This window comes from Lolium rigidum, chromosome 6 (genome assembly GCF_022539505.1).
Source record: "Lolium rigidum isolate FL_2022 chromosome 6, APGP_CSIRO_Lrig_0.1, whole genome shotgun sequence".
In the NCBI taxonomy this organism is placed as follows: domain Eukaryota; kingdom Viridiplantae; phylum Streptophyta; class Magnoliopsida; order Poales; family Poaceae; genus Lolium; species Lolium rigidum.
Genome location: NC_061513.1, coordinates 134,141,470 through 134,160,927, shown reverse-complemented (window position 1 = coordinate 134,160,927; position 19,458 = coordinate 134,141,470).

The window sequence follows — 19,458 nt, the reverse complement described above, 5'->3', positions numbered from 1 at the left end:
CCTCGGAGCAGTGTTGGAGGTGTTGTTGTTGTGGTTGGGGGCTCGGGGTGGAGCGCGGTTGAAGTTGTTGTGGTTGTTGTTGTAGTTGCTGTTGTTGGGGTGGCCTCTTGGCCTGGGGTTTCCTCCACTCCGGTTCTGATAACCCGGACGTGGGTGCTGCATAGGTGGCTTGTTGTTTCTGGGGGCGAAGCCTCCGCTTGAGCTAGGGCGATACTTGTGGGTATTGCTGGGCCCGGTCTGATACTAACTTGTCAACACCCGGATTTGTAAGTCCAGATGCCTATTATATCATACATCGCAATCCCAGGAAGATTGTTTTTGCGAGACATAATAGTAAGTAGTACAGAGTCATCATTTATTACAACACATACTTGTCTTACAACAATGGATCACATGATCCAATATTACACAAATAGATTGTTCAACATCACAAATAAATAGCGGAAGCGTAGTAGTAGTGGACTATCTATTCCACAGGCAACGCTTGACGTTAGAAGACGATCCTAGTTATCATAGACGTCATGTTGTCCGTCATCCTGATACTGTTGCTCCTCTTCAAAGTCTGGCATTTGAATAGCCAGGGCAAAGCCATGAGTACTTTTAACGTACTCGCAAACTAATACTAAAGTAATTACTTATTTAGTGGTAGTGAGGGGTGCTAAGCTCTAGGTTTATTTGCAGAAAGCCAAGTTTTAGTTCATCAACATTTAGTAAAGACTCATTATTTGCTAGACTAACTCAAGTGGGAACGTTAGTGTCATTCCCACAAATCATTTATGATTCAAATCAAAAATCACCTTTCAATTCGTCATTCCTTTTTAAGATCAAAAATTCTGATAACAGAACAGTATGGCCTTTCCAATCGTCCGTAACCGTGGACACGGCTATTCGAATAGGTTTAACACTCTGCAGAGGTTGTACTCTTGTGCCACAACTTTTGATTACATCCGTCGAGGATAACCCCGAATCATCGTAACTCAGTACGCGGATCATCAACCTTAACCTTTCACTTATATATACTAGTATAGGGACCTCTCCCCATGAGCTTGGCCTCCCGGTGAAAACCAATTGTTAACCTGGGAACTGCACAGGGCTTGGGTCGTACATTCACCTCATATTCACATCATTTCTCATATACGGAGGCAGCCTCGGCGTAACCCCCATGATGCTTGTTTAGAGGGAACCCATACTAAAATACACAATCTTCTAGTTAAGCCCTACCCATAATCAGGTATTGTGGGGGCACTTGTATAATTGGAAGGGTATCGCATTCAAACCCAATCATAAATTTTTATTTAAATTCACCAAGTCAACCATGTCACCTTCAAATTCACAATCTTTCAAAGTCATTTCACTTCACCATGTTCCCATCTAGAGTAGTCAAATTTTATTTGATTAGCACTAGCCACTATTTCATGAGGGGTGCTATCTAGCTTGGATTTGCTCTAAGCTAACCTTAACTATTGTTCTACTCTAGACCAAGTGAATCATAAATCAAAAATTACTTTGAAAGCAATTAAGCAAAATAATTGCAAGGTAAAACATGGGATAGGTAATACATAAAATTAAAGTGTGATGGTGCCTTGCTCATGTAGAGCTTTGCATCATGGTGGTTAGCAAGGGTTATCTTGCCTTGGTGGGGGTAGGAGTCAAAGTTTTCCTCCTCCTCTTGAGAGTAGCTTTCCTCCTCCAAGTATTCCTCGTTACTAGCGTCTATATATGAATACGAGGTACACAATCACCACACAAATACTTGCATGCTAGACTAAAACACACAAAAGGGTTCACACAACTAATTCTAACATCACATCAATCATGGCATGGTGAATTACTTGGTTTGTTCTTATTTAAGGAAAAAATAATTTCCTCTCATTATAAGTATTTATTTGATTTGCGATTTAAGTCTTTGGAGAAAATAATTTCCTCTCATTAAATCCTATCAAGATTTAATCTCCAAAAATAATAATAAGGTGTGAAATGTAAGTTGACCAAGGTCAACATTTCATATCTATTATGAGGGAGTAATAATTTAAATGAGGTGCTACACCTCATACAATTTAAAGCTAACATTTAAATGGTTTAAAATCTCTAAGTAATAACAATCAGAGGTTTATTAGCCTAGGGTCATTTCCTCTTATTGTATTACTTAGGATCAAGATTTAAAGGAGAGAGTAGCTCTCATATTATTTATAAGATTTAAATTCCAAAATTTAAATGCACTAGAAATGGCTCCATAGCCACTATTTTGATGCAGTACATGATCATGCACATAACTTGGCTAGATTATTGCATAAACAATTAGAGTACATCATTTGTGATCTATGAGAGTTGGAATCATCTCAAAATCAAATTTGGTTGAATTTTAAATAAGGTTTGAATCTGCAAAAGTCCCTGTCTTGTTATTTTTAGCAGATTAATTCTACCACGAATTTGGAGATGGGACCAGTGGCATTAGTTAGAGAAATTAATTGACTTTCCAATGGTATAGAGTTTGCTAGATTTGAAAATGTAGATTTCAAACTATTCACATTTTACTAAGGCATCTCATAGGACATTTGAACTAAACAGAAATTTGGTTTTTGAATTACTGGGCTTGGCGGGAAGGCTAAACGGGCTACACAGGCGAAACGAGCTGGGCCGGCCCAGCAGTGTGACTCGCACACGCGGGCCGCCTGACAGGGTGGGCTCCGCCTGTCAGTGGCTCTTAAAGAGCGAAACGGTATGAGCGATAGGAGGCGTTGGATTAGAGGATAGATCGACGGCCTGCAGCCGTCGTCTTCCCCGGCGAGAGGGCGAGGTTCTGGCGGTGGACGTAGGGGGTCGGAGGACCTACCGAGGTTCCCGCGGGGTGCTGCTGAGGGCGAGGCGACGTTGTCGACGGCGAGGAAGCGTCTGGTAGCAGTGGCGAGGCTCGGGGAGGCGTGGATCAACGGCGACGATGTCCTGGCTCCGGCGGCTCCGATCATGCAATTGGGGCGCCTCCAGCAGTAATTGGACGAGCTACGGTGGTGAGGAGAACCAGTGAAGAGAGGGGAGTAGAATGGTGTGAAGAGAGCGTGCTGGGAGTGGCTCTATTTATAGTGTCGAGGGGTGCCGCGGGGTGCTGTGAAGGGGCGTCCATGGCGCGGCGTCTACGGTGCTCGAAGGGGCAAGTGAAGGATGGCACTCGATGGGCGGCGGCATGGCGATGTTGAAGCATCTTTCGGCGCTGCCAAAGCTGGATGGAATCGTTCAGGGTTATGAATTGAATGCGGCAGTACTGCGGCATGATTCCGGCGAGGACGACGACGACAAGGCTCCTGCGCGCGCTTGAGCATGTCTAGTGGCTAGAGGGCGTGGAGGCGATGCTCAACGCAGTGGTAGTCTTTCAGGGGAGGAGTAGGGCGTTCGATCGCATGGCGTCCTGGCGCGTCCAGAGCACGGTCACCGCGTGCACTGGCATGTACTGGCAAGTTTTGGACGCGCGCGTTCTGGCCAATGTCGTGCATGCGCGAGGCTCGGCCGTGCATGGTCAGTGTCCTTGTGCTGTGCAGATGCTCTTGGACAAGTTTTTGAAGAGAGAGGGAGGCCAGAGAGGTGATGACCAAAGGTGGCCGGCATGGCCATGGCATGCCATTGTTTAGGGTTTTCCTCGACTTTAATCGACCAAGCAAGTACCAGGGCTCGATGCGAGGAGGTGCAGGGAAGCCGATCATCACAATCTAAAAGTGGTTTAGGCTCAAACCCACTGGATATTGAGGTGTAACATCAAACCAGATTACTGCCTGCCAGGTGTTCGATACAATGGCCGCATGAACCTTTTTGTTGAATTTCGAAATTCTTTTTGGTGGAGTTCAAACATATTAATTAAGTGTTGGAAAGGTGGTGGTGGTACTCCATTTGAAGAAGATTTGCAAAATTTCAAATGTGAGATGATCTTGTTTTCATTTTCGGGTTTCATCTTGACACATCATTTCTGGTCAACCTGGTCAACTCTAGCCTTGATGGTCAACACCAAAGTTGTTCATCTTCACTTGCTCTTGGATGAGGTGGTCATAGTTGACCAAGTCTGGTTTAGGAATCAAAAGATAAATGGGTGCAAAGTGGGGAAGAAATTAAAAAGAGGACATATGACCATTATCATATGTGTGTCAAATTTGAAATTTCCTTTGATTTGATTCTTGTTTCTTTGCTGCATTTAGGTTTGTTTTAGTTATATAAGAGTTTTAGAAACCATAGGTCAAGCAAAGGTGGCCCATAATGAAGATTTGCAAATTTGCTCTTATGTGTATGAGAGGGAATTTGGAATTATTTTCCAATTCTTTTAAGATCCTCCATTTAGGGTTTTGTGATCTTGGTTTAGGGTTTAATAGCAAGTGATCAACATATCAACACTCATCATGGCAATTGCACAAAAGAAAAACACATTATGCCTAGAACTATATGTAACACTATATGCAAAAATAGAAAAGTTTTTGTTGGTTGTGAAAATTGAGTAATTGACTTTTCTCTCTTTATTTATTTGGTTGAAACTTTGGATGTTACAGGGAGAGATCCAAGATTTCCAATCAGGACATCAACCTGATGAAGAAGCTTGGGCTGATGCAGAAGGAAGGCGCTCTCCGCTTCCCCGGCGAAGAAAGCTACCCGACTCCTCCTATCCAATATCGGGTTAGTTTCGTTGACCATCTCATCCGCGGCCTCTTTGCTCCCATCCACGATTTCCTCCGCGGTTTGCTCTTTGTCTATGGGTTGCAGCTTCATCAGCTGACTCCCAATTCTATCCTCCATGCCTCTATTTTCATCACTCTTTGCGAGTTCTTCCTTGGAGTCCATCCTAATTGGGCTCTATGGAAGCGCATCTTCTGCCTCCGCCGCAATGGCTCCCACAACGTCACCTACAACATAAGTGGCATTGTTATCTGCGTTCGCCCTGATGTCAAATACTTCGACGTCAAATTCCCCAACTCCGTCCAAGGGTGGCGCAAAAGAAGGTTATATGTCCATGAAGAGTGCCCCGACTCAGCGGAGTACAACATTGCTCCGTTTGATGGAGGTGCCGAAATTATTCGCCGCCGATCTTGGGACGCGGAGGCTACCGAGGAGGAGAAAGCGGCGATAGAGGCGCTGATGTCTCGTATCCACGGGCTTCAAAATACCCGTGGCAAAGAACTGTCGGGTATCCAAATCACAGCGTATTTCCTTAGGATTAGGGTGCAGCCTCTGCAGGCTCGCAAAAACCCCCTCTGGATGTACGCTGGCGAGGAAGACGTCGACCGGCTCTCCAAGGACCTCACAGTAAAGGACTTGGAGAAGCTTATTGCTAGCGTGTAGTTGACGTGGGCGTAGTAGCTTCCTTGTGACGGTAAAGCACTCGTCTGTTGGGAACCCCAAGAGGAAGGTATGATGTGTACAGCAGCAAGTTTTCCCTCGCAAGAAACCAAGGTTTATCGAACCGGTAGGAGCCAAGAAGCACGTTGAAGGTTGATGGCGGCGAAGTGCGGCGCAACACCAGGGATTCCGGCGCCAACGTGGAACCCGCACAACACAACCAAAGTACTTTGCCCCAACGAAACAGTGAGGTTGTCAATCTCACCGGCTTGCTGTAACAAAGGATTAGATGTATAGTGTGGATGATGATTGTTTGCAGAAAATAGTAGAACAAGTATTGCAGTAGATTGTATTCGATTAAAAGAATGGACCGGGGTCCACAGTTCACTAGAGGTGTCTCTCCCATAAGATAAATAGCATGTTGGGTGAACAAATTACAGTTAGGCAATTGACAAATAGAGAGGGCATGACAATGCACATACATGACATGATGAGTATTGTGAGATTCAATTGGGCATTACGACAAAGTACATAGACCGCTATCCAGCATGCATCTATGCCTAAAAAGTCCACCTTCAGGTTATCATCCGAACCCCTTCCAGTATTAAGTTGCAAACAACAGACAATTGCATTAAGTATGGTGCGTAATGTAATCAATAACTACATCCTCGGACATAGCATCAATGTTTTATCCCTAGTGGCAACAAGCACATCCACAACCTTAGAACTTTCCGTCACTCGTCCCAGCATTTAATGGAGGCATGAACCCACTATCGAGCATAAATACTCCCTCTTGGAGTTAAGAGTAAAAACTTGGCCAGAGCCTCTACTAATAACGGAGAGCATGCAAGATCATAAACAACACATAGGTAATAGATTGATAATCAACATAACATAGTATTCTCTATCCATCGGATCCCAACAAACACAACATATAGCATTACAGATAGATGATCTTGATCATGTTAGGCAGCTCACAAGATCCGACAATGAAGCACAATGAGGAGAAGACGACCATCTAGCTACTGCTATGGACCCATAGTCCAGGGGTGAACTACTCACTCATCAATCCGAAGGCGACCATGGCGGTGTAGAGACCTCCGGGAGATGATTCCCCTCTCCGGCAGGGTGCCGGAGGCGATCTCCTGAATGCCCCGAGATGGGATTGGCGGCGGCGGCGTCTCTGGAAGGTTTTCCGTATCGTGGCTCTCGGTACTGGGGGTTTCGCGAAGAAGGCTTTAAGTAGGCGGAAGGGCAGGTCAGGGGGCGTCGCGAGGGGCCCAGGAGACAGGTCGGCGCGGCCAAGGGTGGGGCCGCACCGCCTACCCTCCTGGCCACCTCGTGGCCCCACTTCGTTGACTTTTCGGTCTTCTGGAAGCTTCGTGGCAAAATAGGACCCTGGGCGTTGATTTCGTCCAATTCCGAGAATATTTCCTTACTAGGATTTCTGAAACCAAAAACAGCAGAAAACAAGACAGCGGCTCTTCGGCATCTCGTTAATAGGTTAGTGCCGGAAAATGCATAATAATGACATATAATGTGTATAAAACATGTGAGTATCATCATAAAAGTAGCATGGAACATAAGAAATTATAGATACGTTTGAGACGTATCAAGCATCCCCAAGCTTAGTTCCTACTCGTCCCGAGTAGGTAAACGATAACAAAGATAATTTCTTAAGTGACAATGCTACCAATTGCTTGCGCACAGTTGATGTGGCGTAGTAGCTTCCTTGTGACGGTAAAGCACTCGTCCGTTGGGAACCCCAAGAGGAAGGTATGATGTGTACAGCAGCAAGTTTTCCCTCAGTAAGAAACCAAGGTTTATCGAACCAGTAGGAGTCAAGAAGCACGTTGAAGGTTGATGGTGGCGAGATGTAGTGCGGCGCAACATCAGGGATTCCGGCGCCAACGTGGAACCTGCACAACACAACCAAAGTACTTTGTCCCAACGAAACAGTGAGGTTGTCAATCTCACCGGCTTGCTGTAACAAAGGATTAGATGTATAGTGTGGATGATGATTGTTTGCAGAAAATAGTAGAACAAGTATTGCGATAGATTGTATTCGATGTAAAAGAATGGACCGGGGTCCACAGTTCACTAGAGGTGTCTCTCCCATAAGATAAATAGCATGTTGGGTGAACAAATTACAGTTGGGCAATTGACAAATAGAGAGGGCATGACAATGCACATACATGACATGATGAGTATTGTGAGATTCAATTGGGCATTACGACAAAGTACATAGACCGCTATCCAAACATGCATCTATGCCTAAAAAGTCCACTTTCAGGTTATCATCCGAACCCCTTCCGGTATTAAGTTGCAAGCAACGGACAATTGCATTAAGTATGGTGCGTAATGTAATCAATAACTATATCCTCGGACATAGCATCAATGTTTTATCCCTAGTGGCAACAAGCACATCCACAACCTTAGAACTTTACGTCACATCGTCCCGGATTTAATGGAGGCATGAACCCACTATCGAGCATAAATACGCCTCTTGGAGTTACTAGCAAAAACTTGGCCGAGCCTCTACTAACAACGGAGAGCATGCAAGATCATAAACAACACATAGGTAATAGATTGATAATCAACATAACATAGTATTCTCTATCCATCGGATCCCAACAAACACAACATATAGCATTACAGATAGATGATCTTGATCATGTTAGGCAGCTCACAAGATCCGACAATGAAGCACATGAGGAGAAGACAACCATCTAGCTACTGCTATGGACCCATAGTCCAGGGGTGAACTACTCACTCATCAATCCGGAGGCGACCATGGCGGTGTAGAGTCCTCCGGGAGATGAATCCCCTCTCCGGCAGGGTGCCGGAGGCGATCTCCAGAATCCCCCGAGATGGGATTGGCGGCGGCGGCATCTCAGTAAGGTTTTTCGTATCATGGCTCTCGGTACTGGGGGTTTCGCGACGGAGGCTTTAAGTAGGCGGAAGGGCAACGCGGGGGGCCACACGAGGGCCCCACACGCCAGGGCCGCGCGGCCTAGGGCTGGGCCGCGCCGCCTCGTTGTGGCGGCGCCTCGTGGCCCCACTTCCTTTCCCCTCGGTCTTCCGGAAGCTTCGTGCAAAAATAGGACCCCGGGCTTTGATTTCGTCCAATTCCGAGAATATTTCCTTACTAGGATTTCTGAAACCAAAAACAGCGAGAAAACAACAATCGGCTCTTCGGCATCTCGTTAATAGGTTAGTGCCGGAAAATGCATAATAATGACATATAATGTGTATAAAACATGTGAGTATCATCATAAAAGTAGCATGGAACATAAGAAATTATAGATACGTTTGAGACGTATCAAGCATCCCCAAGCTTAGTTCCTACTCGTCCCGAGTAGGTAAACGATAACAAAGATAATTTCTTAGTGACAATGCTACCAACATAATCTTGATCAATACTATTGTAAGCACATGTAATGAATGCAGCGATTTGAAACAATGGTAAATGACATGAGTAAACAATTGAATCATAAAGCAAAGACTTTTCATGAATAGTACTTGAAGACAAGCATCAATAAGTCTTGCATAAGAGTTAACTCATAAAGCAATAATTCAAAGTAAAGGTATTGAAGCAACACAAAGGAAGATAAAGTTTCAGCGGTTGCTTTCAACTTGTAACATGTATATCTCATGGATATTGTCAATGTAAAGTAATATAACAAGTGCAATATGCAAGTATGTAGGAATCAATGCACAGTTCACACAAGTGTTTGCTTCTTGAGGTGGAGAGAAATAGGTGAACTGACTCAACAATAAAAGTAAAAGAAGGGCCCTTCGCAGAGGGAAGCATTGATTGCTATATTTGTGCTAGAGCTTTGGTTTGAAAACAAGAAACAATTTTGTCAACGGTAGTAATAAAGCATATGTATCATGTAAATTATATCCTACAAGTTGCAAGCCTCATGCATAGTATACTAATAGTGCCCGCACCTTGTCCTAATTAGCTTGGATTACCGGGATTATCATTGCAATACACATGTTTTAACCAAGTGTCACAAAGGGGTACCTCTATGCCGCCTGTACAAAGGTCTAAGGAGAAAGTTCGCATTGGATTTCTCGCTTTTGATTATTCTCAACTTAGACATCCATACCGGGACAACATAGACAATAGATAATGGACTCCTCTTTTATGCATAAGCATGTAACAACAATTAATGTTCTCATATGAGATTGAGGATATTTGTCCAAAACTGAAACTTCCACCATGATTCATGGCTTTAGTTAGCGGCCCAATGTTCTTCTCTAACAATATGCATGCTCTAACCATTAAATGAGTGGTAAATCGCCCTTACTTCAGACAAGACGAACATGCATAGCAACTCACATGATATTCAACAAAGAAATAGTTGATGGCGTCCCCGGGAACATGGTTATCGCACAACAAGCAACTTAATAAGAGATAAAGTGCATAAGTACATATTCAATACCACAATAGTTTTTAAGCTATTTGTCCCATGAGCTATATATTGTAAAGGTAAAGAATGGAAATTTTAAAGATAGCACTCAAGCAACTTACTTTGGAATGGCGGAGAAATACCATGTGGTAGGTAGGTATGGTGGACACAAATGGCATAGTGGTTGGCTCAAGGATTTTGGATGCATGAGAAGTATTCCCTCTCGATACAAGGTTTAGGCTAGCAAGGTTATTTGAAACAAACACAAGGATGAAGCGGTGCAGCAAAACTCACATAAAGACATATTGTAAACATTCTAAGACTCTATACCATCTTCCTTGTTGTTCAAACTCAATACTAGAAATTATCTAGACCTTAGAGAAACCAAACATGCAAACCAAATTTTAGCATGCTCTATGTATTTCTTCATTAATAGGTGCAAAGTATATGATGCAAGAGCTTAAATATGAGCACAACAATTGCCAAGTATCACATTATTCAAGATATTATACCAATTACCACATATATCATTTTCCGATTCCAACCATATAACAATTTAACGAAGAAGAAACTTTCGCCATGAATACTATGAGTAAAGCCTAAGGACATATTTGTCCATATGCAACAGCGGAGCGTGTCTCTCTCCCACACAATGAATTCTAGGATCCAAATTTATTCAAACAAAACAAAAACAAAAACAAACCGACGCTCCAAGCAAAGTACATAAGATGTGACGGAATAAAAATATAGTTTCAGGGGAGGAACCTGATAATGTTGTCGATGAAGAAGGGGATGCCTTGGGCATCCCCAAGCTTAGATGCTTGAGTCTTCTTGATGTATGCAGGGGTGAACCACCGGGGCATCCCCAAGCTTAGAGCTTTCACTCTCCTTGATCATAGTGTATATCATCCTCCTCTCTTGATCCTTGAAAACTTCCTCCACACCATACTCGAAACAAACTCATTAGAGGATTAGTGCATAATCAAAATTCACATATTCAGAGGTGACACAATCATTCTTTATACTTCTGGACATTGCACAAAGCTACTGAAAGTCAATGGAATCGAAAAATCCATTTAACATAGCAAAACAGGCAATGCAAAATAAAAGGCAGAATCTGTCAAAACAGAACAGTTTGTAAAGACGAATTTTTAACAGGCACCAGACTTGCTCAGATGAGAAAACTTAAAACTAATGAAAGTTGCGTACATATCTGAGGATCACTCACGTAAATTGGCATAATTTTCTGAGTTACCTACAGAGAATTTTACCCAGATTCGTGATAGCAAAGAAAACTGTTTCTGCGCAGTAATCCAAATCTAGTATCTTACTTCTATTAGAGACTTTACTTGGCACAACAATGCAATAAAACTAAGATAAGGAGAGGTTGCTACACTAGTAAACAACTTCTAGGACTCAAATATAAAACAAAAATACTGTAGTAAAAACATGGGTTGTCTCCCATAAGCGCTTTTTTTTAACGCCTTTCAGCTAGGTGCAGAAAGTGTATATCAAGTATTATCAAGAGATGAAGCATCAACATCATAATTTGTTCTAATAATAGAATCAAAAGGTAACTTCATTCTCTTTCTAGGGAAGTGTTCCATACCTTTCTTGAGAGAAAATTGATATTTAATATTACCTTCCTTCATATCCATGATAGCACCAACAGTTCGAAGAAAAGGTCTTCCCAATATAAATGGACAAGATGCATTGCATTCAATATCCAAGACAACAAAATCAACGGGAACAAGGCTATTGTTAACGGTAATGTGAACATTATCAACTCTCCCCAAAGGTTTCTTTGTAGAGTTATCAGCAAGATTAACATCCAAATAACAATTTTTCAATGGTGGCAAGTCAAGCATATTATAGATTCTCTTTGGCATAACGGAAATACTTGCACCAAGATCACATAAAGCATTACAATCAAAGTCATTGACCTTCATCTTAATGATGGGCTCCCAACCATTCTCTAGCTTCCTAGGAATAGAAGCTTCGCGATTTAGTTTCTCTTCTCTAGCTTTTATGAGAGCATTTGTAATATGTTTCGTGAAAGCCAAATTTATAGCACTAGCATTAGGACTCTTAGCAAGTTTTTGTAAGAACTTTATAACTTCAGATATGTGGCAATCATCAAAATCTAAACCATTATAATCTAAAGCAATGGGATCATTGTTCCCAATGTTGGAAAAAATTTCAGCAGTTTTATCACAGGCAGTTTCAGTAGTTTTAGCAGTTTCAGGCAGTTTTTCGCGCTTTGCATTAGAAGTGGAAACATTGCTAACACCAATTCTTTTACCATTATTAGTAGGAGGTGCAGCAACATGTGTAGCATTAGCATTGCTAGTGGTAGTAATAGTCCAAACTTTAGCTACATTATTCTCTTTAGCTAGTTTTTCATTTTCTTCTCTTTCCCACCTAGCATGCAGTTCAGCCATTAATCTTATATTCTCATTAATTCTAACTTGGATGGCATTTGCTGTAGTAACAATTTTATTTTCATTATCCCTATTAGGCATAACTTTCAATTTCAAAAGATCAACATCAGCAGAGAAGACTATCAACTTTAGAAGCAAGTATATCAATTTTCCCAAGCTTTTCTTCAACAGATTTGTTAAAAGCAGTTTGTGTACTAATAAATTCTTTAAGCATGGCTTCAAGTCCAGGGGGTGTATTCCTATTATTGTTGTAAGAATTCTCATAAGAATTACCATAGCCGTTGCCATTATTATAAAGATATGGCCTATAGTTGTTACTAGAATTGTTCCGGTAAGCATTGTTGTTGAAATTACTATTTTTAATGTAGTTTACATCAACATGTTCTTCTTGTGCAACCAATGAAGCTAACGGAACATTATTAGGATCAATATTTGTCCTATCATTCACAAGCATAGACATAATAGCATCAATCTTATCACTCAAGGAAGAGGTTTCTTCGACAGAATTTACCTTCTTACCTTGTGGAGCTCTTTCCGTGTGCCATTCAGAGTAATTAATCATCATATTATCAAGAAGCTTTGTTGCTTCACCAAGAGTGATGGACATAAAGGTACCTCCTGCAGCTGAATCCAATAGGTTCCGTGAAGAAAAATTCAGTCCTGCATAAAAGGTTTGGATGATCATCCAAGTAGTCAGTCCATGGGTTGGGCAATTTTTAACCAAAGATTTCATTCTTTCCCATGCTTGTGCAACATGCTCAGTATCTAATTGTTTAAAATTCATTATGCTACTCCTCAAAGATATAATTTTAGCAGGGGATAATATCTACCAATAAAAGCATCCTTGCATTTAGTCCATGAATCAATACTATTCTTAGGCAGAGATAGCAACCAATCTTTAGCTCTTCCTCTTAATGAGAAAGGGAACAATTTTAATTTTATTATGTCACCATCTACATCCTTATACTTTTGCATTTCACAAAGTTCGACAAAATTATTGAGATGGGCAGCAGCATCATCAGAACTAACACCAGAAAATTGCTCTCGCATAACAAGATTCAGTAAAGCAGGTTTAATTTCAAAGAATTCCGCTGTAGTAGCGGGTGGAGAAATAGGTGTGCATAAGAAATCATTATTATTTGTGGTTGTGAAGTCACACAACTTAGTATTCTCAGCAGTATTCATTTTAGCAACAGTAAATAAAGTAAACTAGATAAAGTAAATGCAAGTAACTAATTTTTTTGTGTTTTTGATATAGCAAACAAGATAGTAAATAAAGTAAAACTAGCAACTAATATTTTTTGTGTTTTGATTTAGTGCAGCAAACAAAGTAGTAAATAAAATAAAGCAAGACGAAAACAAAGTAAAGAGATTGGATTGTGGAGACTCCCCTTGCAGCGTGTCTTGATCTCCCCGGCAACGGCGCCAGAAAAAGAGCTGCTTGCGCACAGTTGATGTGGCGTAGTAGCTTCCTTGTGACGGTAAAGCACTCGTCCGTTGGGAACCCCAAGAGGAAGGTATGATGTGTACAACAGCAAGTTTTCCCTCAGTAAGAAACCAAGGTTTATCGAACCAGTAGGAGTCAAGAAGCACGTTGAAGGTTGATGGCGGCGAGATGTAGTGCGGCGCAACACCAGTGATTCCGGCGCCAACGTGGAACCTGCACAACACAACCAAAGTACTTTGTCCCAACGAAACAAGTGAGGTTGTCAATCTCACCGGCTTGCTGTAACAAAGGATTAGATGTATAGTGTGGATGATGATTGTTTGCAGAAAATAGTAGAACAAGTATTGCAAGTAGATTGTATTCGATTAAAAGAATGGACCGGGGTCCACAGTTCACTAGAGATGTCTCTCCCATAAGATAAATAGCATGTTGGGTGAACAAATTACAGTTGGGCAATTGACAAATAGAGAGGGCATGACAATGCACATACATGACATGATGAGTATTGTGAGATTCAATTGGGCATTACGACAAAGTACATAGACCGCTATCCAGCATGCATCTATGCCTAAAAAGTCCACTTTCAGTGTTATCATCCGAACCCCTTCCGGTATTAAGTTGCAAGCAACAGACAATTGCATTAAGTATGGTGCGTAATGTAATCAATAACTATATCCTCGGACATAGCATCAATGTTTTATCCCTAGTGGCAACAACGACATCCACAACCTTAGAACTTTCTCGTCACTCGTCCCGCATTTAATGGATGCATGAACCCACTATCGAGCATAAATACTCCCTCTTGGAGTTACTAGCAAAAACTTGGCCAGAGCCTCTACTAACAACGGAGAGCATGCAAGATCATTACAGATAGATGATCTTGATCATGTTAGGCAGCTCACAAGATCCGACAATGAAGCACATGAGGAGAAGACAACCATCTAGCTACTGCTATGGACCCATAGTCCAGGGGTGAACTACTCACTCATCAATCCGGAGGCGACCATGGCGGTGTAGAGTCCTCCGGGAGATGAATCCCCTCTCCGGCAGGGTGCCGGAGGCGATCTCCGGAATCCCCCGAGATGGGATTGGCGGCGGCGGCGTCTCAGTAAGGTTTTCCGTATCGTGGCTCTCGGTACTGGGGGTTTCGCGACGGAGGCTTTAAGTAGGTGGAAGGGCAATGGGGGGGGGCCACACGAGGGCCCCACACGCCAGGGCCGCGCGGCCTAGGGCTGGGCCGCGCCGCCTCGTTGTGGCGGCGCCTCGTGGCCCCACTTCCTTTCCCCTCGGTCTTCCGGAAGCTTCGTGCAAAAATAGGACCCCGGGCTTTGATTTCGTCCAATTCCGAGAATATTTCCTTACTAGGATTTCTGAAACCAAAAACAGCGTAGAAACAACGAAGCGGCTCTTCGGCATCTCGTTAATAGGTTAGTGCCGGAAAATGCATAATAATGACATATAATGTGTATAAAACATGTGAGTATCATCATAAAAGTAGCATGGAACATAAGAAATTATAGATACGTTTGAGACGTATCACCAACATAATCTTGATCAATACTATTGTAAGCACATGTAATGAATGCAGCGATTTGAAACAATGGTAAATGACATGAGTAAACAATTGAATCATAAAGCAAAGACTTTTCATGAATAGTACTTCAGGACAAGCATCAATAAGTCTTGCATAAGAGTTAACTCATAAAGCAATAATTCAAAGTAAAGGTATTGAAGCAACACAAAGGAAGATTAAGTTTCAGCGGTTGCTTTCAACTTGTAACATGTATATCTCATGGATATTGTCAATGTAAAGTAATATAATAAGTGCAATATGCAAGTATGTAGGAATCAATGCACAGTTCACACAAGTGTTTGCTTCTTGAGGTGGAGAGAGATAGGTGAACTGACTCAACAATAAAAGTAAAAGAAAGGTCCTTCAAAGAGGAAAGCATCGATTGCTATATTTGTGCTAGAGCTTTAGTTTTGAAAACAAGAAACAATTTTGTCAACGGTAGTAATAAAGCATATGAGTTATGTAAATTATATCCTACAAGTTGCAAGCCTCATGCATAGTATACTAATAGTGCCCGCACCTTGTCCTAATTAGCTTGGATTACCGGGATTATCATCGCAATACACATGTTTTAACCAAGTGTCACAAAGGGGTACCTCTATGCCGCCCGTACAAAGGTCTAAGGAGAAAGTTCGCATTGGATTTCTCGCTTTTGATTATTCTCAACTTAGACATCCATACCGGGACAACATAGACAACAGATAATGGACTCCTCTTTTATGCATAAGCATGTAGCAACAATTAATGTTCTCATATGAGATTGAGGATATATGTCCAAAACTGAAACTTCCACCATGATTCATGGCTTTAGTTAGCGGCCCAATGTTCTTCTCTAACAATATGCATGCTCTAACCATTAAATGAGTGGTAAATCGCCCTTACTTCAGACAAGACGGACATGCATAGCAACTCACATGATATTCAACAAAGAGTAGTTGATGGCGTCCCCAGGAACATGGTTATCGCACAACAAGCAACTTAATAAGAGATAAAGTGCATAAGTACATATTCAATACCACAATAGTTTTTAAGCTATTTGTCCCATGAGCTATATATTGTAAATGTGAAGAATGGAAATTTTAAAGGTAGCACTCAAGCAATTTACTTTGGAATGGCGGAGAAATACCATGTAGTAGGTAGGTATGGTGGACACAAATGGCATAGTGGTTGGCTCAAGGATATTGGATGCATGAGAAGTATTCCCTCTCGATACAAGGTTTAGGCTAGCAAGGTTATTTGAAACAAACACAAGGATGAAGCTGTGCAGCAAAACTCACATAAAAGACATATTGTAAACATTATAAGACTCTACACCGTCTTCCTTGTTGTTCAAACTCAATACTAGAAATTATCTAGACCTTAGAGAAACCAAACATGCAAATCAGATTTTAGCATGCTCTATGTATTTCTTGATTAATAAGTGCAAAGTATATGATGCAAGAGCTTAAACATGAGCACAACAATTGCCAAGTATCACCTTATTCAAGATATTATACCAATTACCACATATATCATTTTCCAATTCCAACCATACAACAATTTAACGAAGAAGAAACTTTCGCCATGAATACTATGAGTAAAGCCTAAGGACATATTTGTCCATATGCAACAGCGGAGCGTGTCTCTCTCCCACACAATGAATGCTAGGATCCATTTTATTCAAACAAAACAAAAACAAAAACAAACCGGCGCTCCAAGCAAAGTACATAAGATGTGATGGAATAAAAATATAGTTTTAGGGGAGGAACATGATAATATTGTCGATGAAGAAGGGGATGCCTTGGGCATCCCCAAGCTTAGACGCTTGAGTCTTCTTGATATATGCAGGGGTGAACCACCAGGGCATCCCCAAGCTTAGAGCTTTCACTCTCCTTGATCATAGTGTATATCATCCTCCTCTCTTGATCCTTGAAAACTTCCTCCACACCAAACTCAAAACAAACTCATTAGAGGGTTAGTGCATAATCAAAATTTACATATTCAGAGGTAACACAATCATTCTTTATACTTCTGGACATTGCACAAAGCTACTGAAAGTCAATGGAATCGAAAAATCCATCAAGCATGACAAAACAGGCAATGCAAAATAAAAGGCAGAATCTGTCAAAACAGAACAGTTCGTAAAGACGTATTTTTAACAGGCACCAGACTTGCTCAGATGAGAAAACTTAAAACTAATGAAAGTTGCGTACATATCTGAGGATCACTCACGTAAATTGGCATAATTTTCTGAGTTACCTACAGAGAATTATACCCAGATTCGTGACAGCAAAGAAAACTGTTTCTGCGCAGTAATCCAAATCTAGTATCATCCTTCTATTAGAGACTTTACTTGGCACAACAATGCAATAAAACTAAGATAAGAAGAGGTTGCTACAGTAGTAAACAACTTCCAAGACTCAAATATAAAACAAAATTACTGTAGTAAAAACATGGGTTGTCTCCCATAAGCGCTTTTCTTTAACGCCTTTCAGCTAGGCGCAGAAAGTGTATATCAAGTATTATCAAGAGACGAAGTATCAACATCATAATTCGTTCTAATGATAGAATCAAAAGGTAACTTCATTCTCTTTCTAGGGAAGTGTTCCATACCTTTCTTGAGAGGAAATTGATATTTAATATTACCTTCCTTCATATCCATGATAGCACCAACAGTTCGAAGAAAAGGTCTTCCCAATATAATGGGGCAAGATGCATTGCATTCAATATCCAAGACAACAAAATCAACGGGGACAAGGTTATTGTTAATGGTAATGCGAACATTATCAACTCTCCCCAAAGGTTTCTTTATAGCATTATCAGCAAGATTAACATCCAAATAACAATTTTTCAATGGTGGCAAGTCAAGCATATTATAGATTTTCTTAGGCATAACGGAAATACTTGCACCAAGATCACATAAAGCATTACAATCAAAGTCATTGACCTTCATCTTAATGATGGGCTCCCAACCATCCTCTAGCTTCCTAGGAATAGAAGTTTCGCGTTCTAGTTTATCTTCTCTAGCTTTTATGAGAGCATTTGTAATATGTTTCGTGAAAGCCAAATTTATAGCACTAGCATTAGGACTTTTAGCAAGTTTTTGTAAGAACTTTATAACTTCAGAGATGTGGCAATCATCAAAATCTAAACCATTATGATCTAAAGCAATGGGATCATTATCCCCAATGTTGGAAAAAAATTCAGCGGTTTTATCACAGGCAGTTTCAGCAGTTTTAGCAATTTCAGGCAGTTTTTCGCGCTTTGCATTAGAAGTGGAAACATTGCCAACACCAATTCTTTTAACATTATTAGTAAGAGGTGCAGCAACATGTGTAACATTAGCATTGCTAGTGGTAGTAATAGTCCAAACTTTAGCTATATTATTCTCTTTAGCTAGTTTTTCATTTTCTTCTCTTTCCCACCTAGCATGCAACTCAGCCATTAATCTTATATTCTCATTAATCCTAACTTGGATGGCATTTGCTGTAGTAACAATTTTATTTTCATTATCCCTATTAGGCATAACTTTCAATTTCAAAAGATCAACATCAGCAGCAAGACTATCAACTTTAGAAGCAAGTATATCAATTTTCCCAAGCTTTTCTTCAACAGATTTGTTAAAAGCAGTTTGTGTACTAATAAATTCTTTAAGCATAGCTTCAAGTCCAGGGGGTGTATTCCTATTATTGTTGTAAGAATTCCCATAAGAATTACCATAACCGTTGCCATTATTATAAGGATATGGCCTATAGTTGTTACTAGAATTGTTCCGATAAGCATTGTTGTTGAAATTATTATTTTTAATGAAGTTTACATCAACATGTTCTTCTTGTGCAACCAATGAAGCTAACGGAACATTATTAGGATCAATATTTGTCCTATCATTCACAAGCATAGACATAATAGCATCAATCTTATCACTCAAGGAAGAGGTTTCTTCGACAGAATTTACCTTCTTACCTTGTAGAGCTCTTTCCGTGTGCCATTCGAGAGTAATTAATCATCATATTATCAAGAAGCTTTGTTGCTTCACCAAGAGTGATGGACATAAAGGTACCTCCAGCAGCTGAATCCAATAGGTTCCGCGAAGAAAAATTCAGTCCTGCATAAAAGGTTTGGATGATCATCCAAGTTGTCAGTCCATGGGTTGGGCAATTTTTAACCAAAGATTTTATTCTTTCCCATGCTTGTGCAACATGCTCAGTATCCAATTGTTTAAAATTCATTATGCTACTCCTCAAAAGATATAATTTTAGCAGGGGGATAATATCTACCAATAAAAGCATC